The 14,764-nt window shown below is 39.1% G+C and overlaps 1 protein-coding gene across 5 annotated transcripts in view; it reads right to left on the reverse strand.

Annotated features, from left to right (window-relative positions):
• Positions 1-14,764, reverse strand: part of SPOP (speckle type BTB/POZ protein) — an 85,115-nt gene that overhangs the window by 30,440 nt on the left and 39,911 nt on the right. For 2 of the 5 annotated variants that reach the window (XM_010360014.2, XM_010360021.2), the window contains exon 2: positions 10,888-10,938. The exons of the other annotated variants lie outside the window; for them this stretch is intronic. The gene's annotated coding sequence lies outside the window, so the exon portion shown is untranslated. The remainder of the gene's footprint in view (positions 1-10,887; positions 10,939-14,764) is intronic. 5 annotated transcript variants of the gene reach the window in all.

The raw sequence follows: 14,764 nt of genomic DNA on the forward strand, positions 1-14,764 counted from the left end.
AATAAGCCGGGTGTGACAATGCACACCTGTAATCCCAGCTACTTGGGAGGCTGAGACAGAGAATTGCTAGAACTCAGGAGGTGGAGGTGAAGGTGGAGGTTGCAGTGAGCCAAGATGGCGCCATTGTACTCTAGCCTGGGAGACAGAGGGAAAAAAAAAAAGTAACAACAAATCACACAATAACTCAACTCACAAATATTCACTGATTCACTGACTACTTAAATAATAAACAAGGAGATTAATAAACTACAGGTGCGCCTTCACAGAGTAATACTCATAAATAGATGCTATTCCCATGGTCATAAACGCTATCTTACAGGAATTGACTTTTTTTTTTTTTTTTTTTTTTTTTTTGAGATGGAACCTTGCTCTGTGGCCCAGGCTGGAGTGCAGTGGTGATCGTGGCTCACTGCAAGGTCCGCCTCCCAGGTTCATGCCATTCTCCTGCCTCAGGCTCCTGAGTAGCTGGGACTACAGGCGCCCGCCACCATTCCCAGCTAATTTTTGTATTTTTAGTAGAGATGGGGTTTCACCGTGTTAGCCAGGATGGTCTCCATCTCCTGACCTCATGATCTGCCGGCCTCGGCCTCCTAAAATGCTGGGATTACAGGCATGAGCCACCATGCCCGGCCAGGAATTTACAATTAAGGCATCTGTGAAATCACAGATGAAGCTAATATGGTGTGCTTGTCTCACTTAAGCTAGCAAATTAAGCACTGCAGTGGCATTTGGGCCTCCCTGGCTTGTGCAATTCATGATTCCATGATAACATGAAGAAAAGAGGCCAAATGCTACTGTGGTCACCTCCAAGACAGGCTTGCATTTGATGGAAAACACATTCTCAAAGAACTGTTTTATTTTTCCATTAACAAGTATAAATTAGCTAGTTTTACAAGTCCCAATTATCATTAATGGCCAGAGTGAAATTTCAAAATTCCTACTTTGGGACGGGGTGCAATGAAGGTTTGATTTTATGCGTTAGTTAAGAACAAAAAATTTGGCTCTGGAGAGGTGGATTATAGGCACAGCTCTACACTGAGTAATCATAAAATACTAATTTGAACTTATTTTGAGGTTAAAAAACTTCAAACTTATCTAACAATGAACAATTTATGAATTACCTAAGCCCAGGGAAAGGCCAAATTTTAATAATCACTTTATTTTAATGCCTTAATTGTTGCTACTGATCCTTGGTTCATTATTATAACCAGAAAAAAGAAAATACTACTTTGATCTTGACCATTTTTTCTCACCTTTTTTGCTTCTGACTTATTTTGTAGCTACATCTTTTCCTTTCTTCTAATTTTTTTTTTTTTTTTTTTTTTTTTTTGAGACGGAGTCTCGGTCTGTCGCCCGGGCTGGAGTGCAGTGGCCGGATCTCAGCTCACTGCAAGCTCCGCCTCCCGGGTTCACGCCATTCTCCTGCCTCAGCCTCCCGAGTAGCTGGGACTACAGGCGCCCACCACCTCGCCCGGCTAATTTTTTGTATTTTTTAGTAGAGACGGGGTTTCACCAGGTTAGCCAGAATGGTCTCGATCTCCTGACCTCGTGATCCGCCCGTCTCGGCCTCCCAAAGTGCTGGGATTACAGGCTTGAGCCACCGCGCCCGGCCCTTTTCTTCTAATTTTTAAAAATCTCTAACCCCACAGCCAGTAGAACTGGAGAATCTGTCTCAAACTCTGAGGAGCTCTAACCACACAACCGGCTGTGAAGGAAATTGACTAGGACAGCACAAGTCTAATTAATTTCACTCATAGCAGGAACCACAGGCAAAGTGTTCATCAGCAAAGTAGTCTAATGCTACATGAACTCTCTAGCATTTCATGCCAACTGCTGCAGATGACCAGCAGAAAAAATTTTTAGAAAAGAGATCTACCTGAGGATTACAGTTTGAGAACCTCTGCAGTAGACAACTAAAGCCAAAATATATTGCTCCTGCCTTCAAACAAGTTAAGACAGTCTCTGCCTGCATTCTCTATTGAGAAATTTATTTTCCAAAGCTTACCAAACTTTCTAGTACGCTCAAACTCTGAGGCTGAACATACACCACCATTTATCTTCCTGCTTACTCTATTAAATTCTGACCTGTGAGAACAGACCTCTTCGAGTTACATTAAAAAATACACTTTAAAATATCTCTGTCAACTGTAAATCTGCTTAATTTCCAATGAAGGTAGTATCAGCTAGTACCTAATAAAAATCTCTAATGGAATGCTTCCTAGTGGGTATTATAAGACCATGAAGTCATTAACCAGTTTTGATGTGATTCAAGTCAACAATATAGTTTCTAACTAGAATATTAAACTTTGGAGGACAGACAGAAGGACAAACGAAAATGTATTACAGGTTGAGTATCCCTGCTCTGAAAAGTTCCAAAATCCAAAAGTTTTTGAGCACTGACATGACATGCTCATTGGAACACTTTGGATTTCAGATTAGGAATGTTGAACTAGTAAGTATGTAACAAAACTATTCCAAAAAATCTGGAAAAATCTGAAATCCAAAACACTCTGGTCCCAAGCATTTCAGATAAGGGGATATTCAACCTGTAATGCTGTCGTGATGCATAGATAATGCTTTCAACTGAACCCACGGTGCATTTCTTTTCTGCCTTCTTTTATACTTTGAACACTTCTGCTGACTCCTATAGACTTTAAGCTTCTTAAACAGAACCTGCAACTGTTCTATCTATCCCTTACCACCTAGCACAGCCTGCCTGGAATTCAAGGCATTCAGTACAAATACTCTGATAACGGCCAGGCGTGGTGGCTCATGCGTGTAATCCCAGTACTTTGGGAGCCCGAGGTGGGTGGATCACGAGGTCAGGAGTTTGAGACCAGTCTGATCAACATAGTGAAACCCCATCTCTACTAAAAACACAAAAATTAGCCAGGCGTGGTGACACGTGCCTGTAGTCCCAGCTACTCAAAAGGCTGAGGCAGGAGAATCGCTTGAACCTGGGAGGCGGAGGCTGCAGAGGGCTGAGTTGGTGCCACCGCACTCCAGCCTGTGACACAGCGAGACTCCATCTCAAAAAAAAAAAAAAAAAAAAAAACTCTTGATGACTGAAACACTCATCCAGTTGCATTCCAGTTCATTAAGTTTTCTGGTTTTTTTTCCACATATCTCTAAAACAGCCCTTTGAACAATGCTGAGTATATCAGATTTGCAATGTAATGAGAATAATCTGTTATTTCAGATAAATTATATTACAAAGCCAAAAACTCCCAGCCTGGTACTTCTAATCCCGGTCCTGGTAAAAGTGAGTTTTTCATCCAGTATCAAGTATATATTTATTCTACAAGAGGACAAAGCCTTGTTATAATTTCATGTTGAAAACAAAAATCAGTAACTAATCTGAACTAAACTCTTACATAATCAGAATTCTTTCAAGATAGAAGAGAAATTTCCTGTACAATAAAGGAAAATGTCCCAATAGTTTATTTTGCAGTATTTACACAGCTAGGCTGGAACACCCTCTGAAAAGTGTTACATAGACAGCTTGTGCAGTCACTTTTTAAATCTTTCACTTATTTCCCATGAGCATTTCTCCACCATCAGTCGAATCTACTTATTCAGAGAATTAAAATAAAATCAACCAGTTAATAGAGAGAGAGGCATGAATCTCATACATAATATCTATGACTTAGCCTTACTTATATCCATCAGTTTTAAAATGACAGGAACAAGATTGTGAAGACATTAGACTGAATCATGAAACTGCTGTTTTATATGACAAAAATAACTGAATATCAGCAATTTCATGTAGTTCAACATAATACACAGCATATACAAGCTAGATGGCTGGGAACATACTTCTTGCCAGAGAATGGTCTGTTAGGGACTTTTAAAAAGCCTAACTTTGTTTTCCTCTGGTTTAAAGCTTTGCACAGTTTCCAGGTAAAGAAAACCCCAGTGTTGTAACTATTTTCAACCCGAGATGTTTGCATTTTCCAAAACAGAAGATGCCAAAAAGATTGATGACAACTGAACAACAACAAAAAACAAAACTACAAGACTTTTGTATACTCATTTTTGAGAAACTAATGTATCCTAAAAGAAGCCTTTTGTTTCTTCTGTTATAGTGTGCTCAATCATATATATACCCCAGGAGGTAATCTTTTATTTCTCATTACCCCAAGGGTAGTTATTAAAGGTCATACTGACTTCTGTCGCAAGGTTTACATGACTTTTGAATATTTGTTATGAGTAAACTTTCTGCAGTTCAATCTAGTCCAACAAAATATTAAATACACTTAAAATATTTTTAGAGACACAGCTTAAAACAAAACTCAGGGCTTCAGACAGACCTCAATCAGCAAAGGAAAGACTGAGGTTCTCTTATGTCTTTTATCAGGTTCACGCTTTGTAAAACTTTACAAATTAAGGATGCCTGTTTCTCTGCTGTTGTTGTTTTCTTTCTTTTAAAATTTTTTTTTAAAAAAAGTTGTAGAGACAGGGTCTTGCTATGTTGCCTGGGCTGGTCTCAAACTCTTGGCCTCAGGCAATCCTCCTGCCTTGGCTTCTCAAAGCACTGGGATTATAGGCATGAACCACTGTCCCCAGCCTGTTTTCATTTTTTAAATTCTTAAACATTGCACCTACAGGGGGATTACTAAGTGAATCTAGAGATCAAGAAGAAAAAAGTCAACAGTCTTACAGAAAAATGGGCAAAGAACAACTAACGGTGTAGAGAAATGGAAATAACCCAGTGGTTCTTAAATATATGAAAAGATGTTCAACTCTCATTCAAGATAAAAATGCAAATTAAATCACACATTGATTCACCCACTGAATTGGCAAAGATCAAAATGTTTGATAACACTTACCCAGGGTAAAGACAACATTTCTGGTTGGAGTATAAATTGTTACAATCTCTGTGAAGGGCAATGTCTATCAAAGTAAAAATGCACATCCCCTTTAATCCAGCAATTTCACTTCTAGAAATGTATCCCTACTGGTATGTTTTAAATGACAAATATAAAAGGTTTTTCACTGTGGGACTATTTATAAACATATGAAAATGGAAATAACCTAAAAGTTCATCAACAGTGGATTAAATAAACTATGATACAGATAATGTAATAATACACATCTCTTAAAAAATAAAGAAGTTCTATTTTTTAATAGAAAATGTATATTTGTTTTAACATATAGAATATCTCCGAAAAGACATAAGGCTCTAGGGATGCTGGTTACTCCCATGGAAGGAAACTGGGTACACCTGAGTGGGAAGAAATCCCACTGTATTCCTCTGAATACTTTCTGAATTCTGAACCATGTAAATATATGACCTATTCAAACAGTAAATTTAAAAATTTAAAAAGGAATTAGCAGCCTTTACAATTAATTTTTCCAAGTTGTGAAGAGGCTTGTACATCAGACCCACATGAGAGACAAGAAAGGAATTCTTCAGTGGCCTCCACTGCTATCTGAGTAAAATCAACCTTTTCGTCATGACCACCATGGCCTCAGCACACCTCCCTGACCTTCTCTAACACTCTTCTCAATCCTGATGTTTTAGTCACTCAGGCCTTTAACTCTAATCCACAAACACGTTGGGCTCTTTCCTCAGCCCACCAAGCTCTTTCTTCCCTCAGGTCTTTTCATAGGTCGGTCCTTCTTGTAATTCAGGTCTCCTATCAAATGAAGTTATCTTCAGAGTGGTCTTCCCTGACCACCCAGTCTGAAGCCGCTTCCACTTCTAGCCTGTTCCTCTCATCACATTACCCTATTTTATTTTCTTCTTTATTACCACTACCTGAAATTATCTTGTTTTTATTTTTTCACTTGTCTATTGTGCTCCCTACTAGAAGTTAAGCTCAAGGAGAATAGTATCCCCCTGTGCCTAGTATGGCCTAACAGGCACTCAGTAAATATTTGTTCAATGAAATTCTGGTTGAGTAACTAGACTCCTTCTCTTTTGGGATCATTTTTCCCTAAAGAGTTAATAAATTAAAGTTTAGAAGTTGTTGAATGAATGTAGCTATAGGAATCCAGGCATACTTCTAAAACAATAAAACATTTTAAAAGGAAAACTATCAAGTCACTCCAACTTTAAGAATTTATTGAGTACATTACAAAACTATACTCTTCCCTGATTAAAAATTTTTTCAAATTCAAGAAAACAGAAGAAAAGGGAAACCTACAGAGCTATGGGGGAGAGTTCCTGAATCTACAAGACAATAGAGAGAAAAGTACATTTCCCAGAATAAGTCAATCCTGGTTACAGAAGTACCATTACAGCAGCTGTCAGGAACCTAAGCTAAACTCTAAGTTATTTCAAGTTAAATTCTTTTTTTTTTTTTTTTTACAGAGTTTCACTCTTGTTGCCCAGGCTGGAGTGCAATGGCATGGTCTTGCTTCACTGCAACCTCCGCCTCCCGGGTTCAAGCGATTCTCCTGCCTCAGCCTCCCAAGTAGCTGGGATTACAGGCGCCCGCCACCATGCCCAGGTAATTTTTGTATTTTCGGTAGAGACGAGGTTTCACCGTCTCTTCAGTTGGTCAGGCTGGTTTCGAACTCCTCACCTCAGGTGACTCACCCACCTCAGCCTCCCAAAGTGCTGAAATTACAGGCGTGAGCCACTGCGCCTTGCCTCAAGTTAAATACTATATATTACAATAAAATTCTAATATATTGATTGAGGGAAATCCTTAGCATCTACTTTTATTTGTTATATTGTTTTTGTATCTGACACTGGGTTTGATTCTGGATGTACGGAGAAAAGATAACTAACATTTATTAAATACAGATCAGTGTAAATATGTACATATGTAAAAACACGACTAGGCATATAACTAAATTTTTTCCATATCAGGCTAAGATGTAGAACACATTTCTGTCATAGCCAAATATTTCTCTAATTAAGAGCTGAACTGCTTTGTAACTGTTGTATATAAGGAAAACCTAGAAACAAGCATAGTATTATGTGTTCAAGTCAGTACTTGTAAGATTTTCCCAGTTTACAGGTATTTCTTAGTAAGTATAGATTCTAAAATGATTGTGAGGATTAGATATGCACTTGTACATAAAAAGGCTATTTCTCCTTCCTTTCCTCAATCTGTGTTATAATTTCATAGAAATGCCTAGCCAGTAAGGCTCATCTAGATAGATGAAGTCAAGCTGAAGATGAATAAGAAGGTACATGACTCACAAGTCACTAAACCCAATAGGATAAAAACAGAATGCTCCGACTCCCAAGCCTCGGTGTGTGCTGGCAGTTTACAGGCTTACTGCTCTTCTTTCAGGTTATAAATAACTACAAACTGTCCTTGTCCCCAAGGAGACCTTAGCAGCCAGCTCAAAGGTTAAAATATGGAATAATTCTCACTTTGGATGCAACTTTTCCAGACAGCAAAAAAATCACAAAAGCAGAAAATGTAATGCCAAGTTAAGTTAGGGCAGGGGGATCATTCCCTTGCCCTAGAAACTATCTATTATGTAACAGTTGTTTTTTTTTTTTTTTTTTGAGACGGAGTCTCGCTATGTCGCCCAGGCTGGAGTGCAGTGGCCGGATCTCAGCTCACCGCAAGCTCCACCTCCCGGGTTTACGCCATTCTCCCGCCTCAGCCTCCAGAGTAGCTGGGACTACAGGCGCCCGCCACCTCGCCCGGCTAGTTTTTTGTATTTTTTTAGTAGAGACGGGGTTTCACCGTGTTAGCCAGGATGGTCTCGATCTCCTGACCTCGTGATCCGCCCATCTCGGCCTCCCAAAGTGCTGGGATTACAGGCTTGAGCCACCGCGTCCGGCCAACAGTTATTGATATAAACATGTTAGCATAATTATCTACCCCAAAAATATGTCCAGCAATGCATCTCTGCTCCAAATGCTGAAGTTTGTCTTAGAAAGGGGCAGATGCCATTCAACCACCTTGCAGGAGTGTAACTCCCTGGACCTTAAAAAGACTTTTTGAATTTTTGTTTTGCTTTTAATTTAGGCACAAAGGACTACTGAGCGAAACACATCCACATAACAATATCAGAGGAAAAAAATTCCTCTGTCTCCATTTGGATGGAGGATCCAGCAGAATAATGGCCACAACAAGCACAGGTCTCACAAGATCTGGGTTAATACCATCAGGTGACATGCTGCTGTTGTTAATTACAGAACCCCTGCTAGGAAGAAAAACTCCTCCAGCTGCTTTAAAAAAAAAAAAAGAAAGAAAGAAAATAGGGTTCCTCAGATTAGACTTTTCCACACTGGGAAATACCTGAAATGGAAGGACAGGAATCCGGATCAGGAAACAAACCTGATTACAAAGGGGCTATTTCACTTCAAAGTGGGTCTCAGTTCCAAAAGAGAACATCTTTAGAAATGAAGTCAGAAAGGCAAAAGCAAACAATCAACAACTTCGCCGTTCTCACAAATTAGAATCATGTGTTGATTCCACTAAATGTCTTGGGGACAAATCTCCAGGGCCACAAAGAGTGAACTTGGGAAAGATGAAGATTTTAACACATCCCACATGTTATAAAAGATGCCTCCTCTAGGTTGAGAAAATTTACTTATTCTAAAGAAGAGCTGAAAAAAGAATCAGAAAAGGAGGAAGCAGGGAAAAGCCCTATGGTAAGAAGATTCCATTTATTACATAGGTTAATATTCTCATGGCTATTTTCCAATTTGAGAGGTTATGGTCTTTCACCTACTCCCCTCAATGATGACTATGAAGAACCTTATAAAATCTAAACAGTAAACAGATGAAAGGGCTGGCCCTAATACTATTTAAGCATGTCCAATCTGCAAGGAATTAAAAAACAGAAGGGTCATTTCATGAAACAAATAGAGCTTATATAACCCCACAGAGTCCCCTGGTTTTTATAGAAGCCAAATTCAACAGGCAGTTCTCTTTGGCCATCTATACTTCAGCCAAGCCATTTAAAAATATTTCTTGCTAACATGATTCGGCTATGGAAGGGACCCAAGGAATGGATTTCAAAGGAGAAAGTCTAATTAGTCGTAGGGCATACATTTTGAAATAAGTTCATTAACTTGGAAACTGAAAAGGCCCACCTGCTCCAGAGGATTTGGTCTCCTACAAGGGCAACCGATTATGTTCAGCATTAACTATTACTATCCAGCAGTAAAGAATTCAGTATTCCCATGAGATACTTTTCTTCCTGAAAGGCACCTAGACCTCCTTCCAACTATAAAAGGGAAGAGAGGTATATGTATGTTTTTAATCTTCTCCTTTACAGTCTTAACTAAAAAAACCTAACTACTATTTACATGGACCATGTACCTTACTTGGAAACAATCTGCAGAAAATAAATTCCCTCCTCTAACATTATTAAAAATAAGCAAAATTATATGTTAATATTACAGTTCTAAGTAAATGAAATGGAACAAAGGATGGGCAGGAATTTCTCAGTTTTAAGTGTTCATTCCAAAATTCATGACTCAAGGAAAAAGTAAAACCACACAGGCAGACAAAATAGGGAAAGTTAGACAGAATGTCTGTCTTAACAGAATTTCCTGGCTCCTGATGATGTGTGTCAGAATTTAAAAGATTAAAATGCAGTAACACCTATTTAACCCAACATAACTCTGACAAAACATACACAAGCTTTGGAGGCCAAAATCTCATACTACAAAGTAAAAGTTTTAAGATGTTACACAAAATGGTGGAGAGTTTTTTTCTGTAAGTTACACAGAGAGATAAGAGCTCCAAGGTAAAACACACAGAGGCAATTTGTTCAAAATCAAACTCCTTTTATAGAGTAAAATGAAGCCTACAAATTTCTTTAAGGTATCTCTTTTTTTTTTTTTTTTTTTTTTTTTTGAGACGGAGTCTTGCTCTGTCGCCCAGGCTGGAGTGCAGTGGTGTGAGCTCAGCTCCCTGCAACTTCTGCCTCCTGGGTTCAAGCAATTGTCCCACCTCAGCCTCCCGAGTAGCTGGGATTACAGGCACGTGCCACCATGCCTGGCTAATTTTTGTCTTTTTAGTAGAGATGGGGTTTCTCCATGTTGGCCAGGCTGGTCTCAAACTCCTGGCCTCAAGTGATCCACCTGCCTAGGCCTCTCAAAGTGCTGGGATTATAGGCATGAGTCACCGCACCTGGCCCCAAGTATCTCTTTTCATAAACTGTAATTCTAATTTCCCTGAAGGTCTTTTATGTTTTTGGGTTTTGTTTGTTTGTTTTTTAGATAAGGTCTTGCTCTGTCGCCCAGGCTGGAAAGCAGTGGCACAATTATGGCTCACTGCAGCCTAGACCTCCTGAGCTCAAATTATCCTCCACCTCAGTCTCTTGAATAGTTGGAACTACAGGCATGTGCCACCACACCTGGCTAATTTTTGTATTTTTTGTAGAGATGGGTTTTTACCATGTTGGCCAGAATGGTCTTGAACTCCTGAGCTCAAGCAATCTTCCTGCCTCAGCCTCCCAAAGTGCTGGGATTACAGGCATGAGTCACCATGCCCAGCATTCCTGAGGAACTCTTCTAGGGAGAAAAATAATCTGACTCTAAGGTTTCCATATCATATATTATCAACCATTGATTAAAAATTTTCATTCAAATATCATTTCTCCCCTTACCATTATTGTAAAGTCTTATCCTATATCTAGAAATCACCAGAGAAGATCAGAATAAATAGTTCTGGCTTACTCCAGGTAAGAATACTTAAAATAAAACTTTTTTTTGAAGCCACTTATGAAAAATGTTTATTTAACACTGTAATGATTCTTATTTTAAAAAGAAAATCTTACATGCTTACCTTATATGACTTTAACTTTTTAACTTTACCTATCATTTGCACTAAAATGAAACAGTAGATTGTACTCAAGAGGTGTATTTTTAAAAGTCATGGTAAATGTTTTTATGCATTTCATTCTGCTTTTTCCCTCATGATTAAACTATATTTAAAATAAAACTATGTAAAAACTCACCAAGTTAAGTCAGTAGGAAAACTCTAATTTGTCTTGTCTAACAGGAAATCTCTGTTGGAAATAAAGAATATGAATCAGACTTAACTAGATTCTGAATCTCATACAAGTCTTTACTTATTTTGTCTATTCCTAAAAAGGAAAAATCTCACAAAAGAAGGTGATACATTTGCAAAGAAATGACTAGTAAAAATTTACTAGTCAAAATTACCATTCTTAGGTCAAGATGGGTGGATCTCTTGAGGCCAGAAGTTCGAGACCAGCCTGGCATCATGGCGAAACACTGCCTCAACTAAAAATACAAAAAATTAGCCAGGCGTGGTGGTGCGCGCCTGTAGTCCCAGTTATTTAGGAGGCTGAGGCACAAGAATTGCTTGAACCCGGTGGTGGGGGATGGGCTGGGGGCAGGGCGGGGTGGAGATTCCAGTGACCCCAAAATCATGCCACCGCAGTCCAGTCTGGGCGACAAGAGTGAGACTCTCTCAAAAAAACAAACAAAAAAATTACCATTCCTTTACCTCATCACTAGCTCTGAATGCTCTATTTCTTAGTCATCTCTCAAAAAAAGATTATACTTAGAAATGGAAGTCAGAAAAATCCAAGCTGGTTCTCCTTTTTTTTTGAGATACAGTCTCAGCTCTGTCAGCCAGGCTGGAGTGCAGTGAAGTGATCTCAACTCACTGCAACGGCCACCTCCCGGGTTCAAGCAATTCTATTGCCTCAGCCTCCTGAGTAGCTGGGATTACAGGTGCCTGCCACCAGGCCTGGCTAATTTTTGTATTTTTAGTAGAGACATGATTTTGTCATGTTGGCAAGGCTGGTCTCAAACTCCTGATCTCAAGTGATTGGCCCACCTCGGCCTCCCAAAGTGCTGGGAATACAGGTGTGAGCCACCTCACCCAGTCCCAAGCTAGTTCTTCTAATAAACTGACCTATGAGTGCAGCAAAAATGAAGTGACTTGTCTCGTGTCAATACTTACAAGAAAAGAGAGATCACTGTTGCCAGCTCTTTCACAAAATGCTGAAAGAATTATTACAAGTTTTAATGTCAAACACCTTTTTAAAAAAGTGCTCTATGGGTAAATTACACCAAAGCAAGAGGCATTTAAACAAAGCCATGTATCCTATGGTTTCTGTTTAGAGACAAGGTCTCACTATGTTGCCCCAGCTGGAGTACAAAGGCTATTCACAGGCCTGATCACAGTGCACTATCTCAGCCTCCTGAGTAGCTGGGACTATAAAGCCACATGAGACCAGGCCTGGCCCTATGGTTTTAATAAACAACTGTGACAATGAGATGCAGAATGGTGGACATTAAAGACTGGATTAATACTGGTTATACAAGGGAGAGAAAGAGGTTCCTGTTGAAGACTGGAGAGATAGCCAAGCAACACCAACCTCTGATAATCCACCGTATCCTACAAAGTAGCTCAAAACAGAAACAGGGATAAGAGAAGTAGCAATGCTTCTTGGAGTCTAACATAGGCAGAAAATTCCACTGATATATTCTTTTGTGAGAAAATAAAGTATTGCATAAATCATAGGTAAGTGATTCCTTAAAAATAGAATCTCGGCTGGGCACAGTGGCTCATGCCTGTAATCCCAGCACTTTCAGAGGCCGAGGCAGGCGGATCACAAGGTCAGGAGATTGAGACCAGCCTGACCAACATGGTGAAACCCCGTCTGCACTAAAAATACAAAAATTAGCTGGACATGATGGTGCGTGCCTGTAGTCCCAGCTACTCGGGAGGCTGAGGCAGGAGAATCACTTGAACCCCACAGAGGTTGCAGTGAACCAAGATCGCACCACTGCACTCCAACCTGGCGACAGAGCAAGACTCCGTTTAAAAAAAAAAAAAAAAAGAGTCTCTTTCTGAAAATGTAAGCACCAACTTTAACTAGTACATTGGTACAAATAAGATTCTCTTAGACTATATAATAGCTTTTGGTAAACAAAGTCCAGTTACTATCAGTGATCAAATAGCCATCACCAAAAACTGTGCTAAATGACTGATGCTAAAACAGGGCAGTCTTAATCAGATACCATAAAATAAATTCACTTGAGGTCAGGAGTTCGAGACCAGCCTGGCCAACATGGTAAAACCCCATCTCTACTAAAAATACAAAAATTAGCCAGGCGTGCTGACGGGCGCCTGTAATCCCAGCTACTTGGGAGGCTGAGACTGGAGGAGAATCCCTTCAACCTGGGAGGCGGAGGTTGCAGTGAGTAGAGACTGTGCCAACAATCCCATGTAGTTCAGTTAATAGTAGCAGGAGTCAGGCTGAATTCATGCAACAAATATTTACTGAGTACCAACTGCAGGGCATTCTTTGCGACACAGTGGTAAAGAGACAGACAAGGTTCCTGACCCTCTGAGGATAGAAAGATAGAATGCCTTTAAGGCAGAAGATATCAACCAACTCTTAACAAATGAAATGAATAGCTATGATTCTTAAAGCAGAAACCAGTATCTTTAGTCCCCTACTCTCCAACTTTTTTTTTTAAGCTTAAGGTTTGGGTTTCTCAAAATTTAAAGCATCTGACAATACTGCTAAGGGCTGAACAGGGAGACTAACATACTGTTGGTAGGAGAACAAACTGGTACTACCACTTTGGAAAATAGTTTATCATTATCTAATAAGACTAAAGATTCTACAATTCCGCTGCAAGTACATGGTCTAGAGAAACTTCTGTAGATGTTCACAGCAGCATTGTTCATTAACAGCCAAAAACTAGAAACAATCCAAGTGTCTATCAACAGAATGAATACATAAATTGTGGTATATTCATGTAACAGAATGCTATATGGCAATGAAATCAAACTACAGTTCTATATAGCAACATGGATGAAAGTTATGAACATACATATTGTTAAGTTCTTTCTGAAAGATATAAAAATGTAAAAATCACATAATGTATTATTCCAATTTATACAAAGTTTAAAAACAGACAAAACTAAATTATATTGTTTTAGAATGAATCCTAGGTGGTAAAATCATAAAGAAAAATAGGGATATGATTATCACACGTCAGAACAGTCGTTATTCTGAGCAATGGTGTAGGTTATGATCTAAAAGTGAGATGCAGCAGGCTTCTTCCAGGTGTTGGCAATGATATATTTCTAGGTCTAACTGGTGGTTACATAGATATTTGCCTTTTGTAATTAATCCTCACATTATACAGTCATGTTTTGTGTATTTTTCTGTTATATTTCACAATAAAAAATGTTCAGGCCAGGCATGGTGGCTCACGCCTGTAATTCCAGCACTTTAGGAGGCTGAGGAGGGTGGATCACTTGAGATCAGGAGTTCAAGACCAGCCTGGCCAACATGGTGAAACACCATCTCTACTAAAAATACAAAAAAAATTAGCAGGACATGGTGGCACACACCTGTAATCCCAGCTACTTGGGAAGCTGAGGTGGGAGGATCACTTGAACCCAGGAGGCAGAGGTTGCAGTGAGCCAAGATGGTGCCACTGCACTCCAGCCTGCACGACAGAGTGAGATTCCGTCTCAAAAAAAAAAAAAAGTTCAAAGCATACATGATTAAAATAACCTAATAGAGTTACATATTATTGGAGGCTAGAGCCTCCAATAATATATAAGTGTGAGTACATCTTGCACATAATACAGTTTAAAAAAAAAAAAAAAAAAAAAAGATAATTTAGGACGAGAAGTCAGTAATAAAACAAGGCCACCCAGGAATAAATACCTATAGGCAGGATTTTCTATTACTTTCTCTGAATTTAAATGCCATACCTAAGATCTATATTTCAGGGAAATTTTCTGTACTAATATAAAGGTTTAAATCTACATATGACTACCACCAGGAACCATGAGTTAATCCCCAAATTATTTTGAGACAAAATCTTCTGAAA

Source organism: Rhinopithecus roxellana, chromosome 19 (genome assembly GCF_007565055.1).
Source record: "Rhinopithecus roxellana isolate Shanxi Qingling chromosome 19, ASM756505v1, whole genome shotgun sequence".
NCBI classification, from domain to species: domain Eukaryota; kingdom Metazoa; phylum Chordata; class Mammalia; order Primates; family Cercopithecidae; genus Rhinopithecus; species Rhinopithecus roxellana.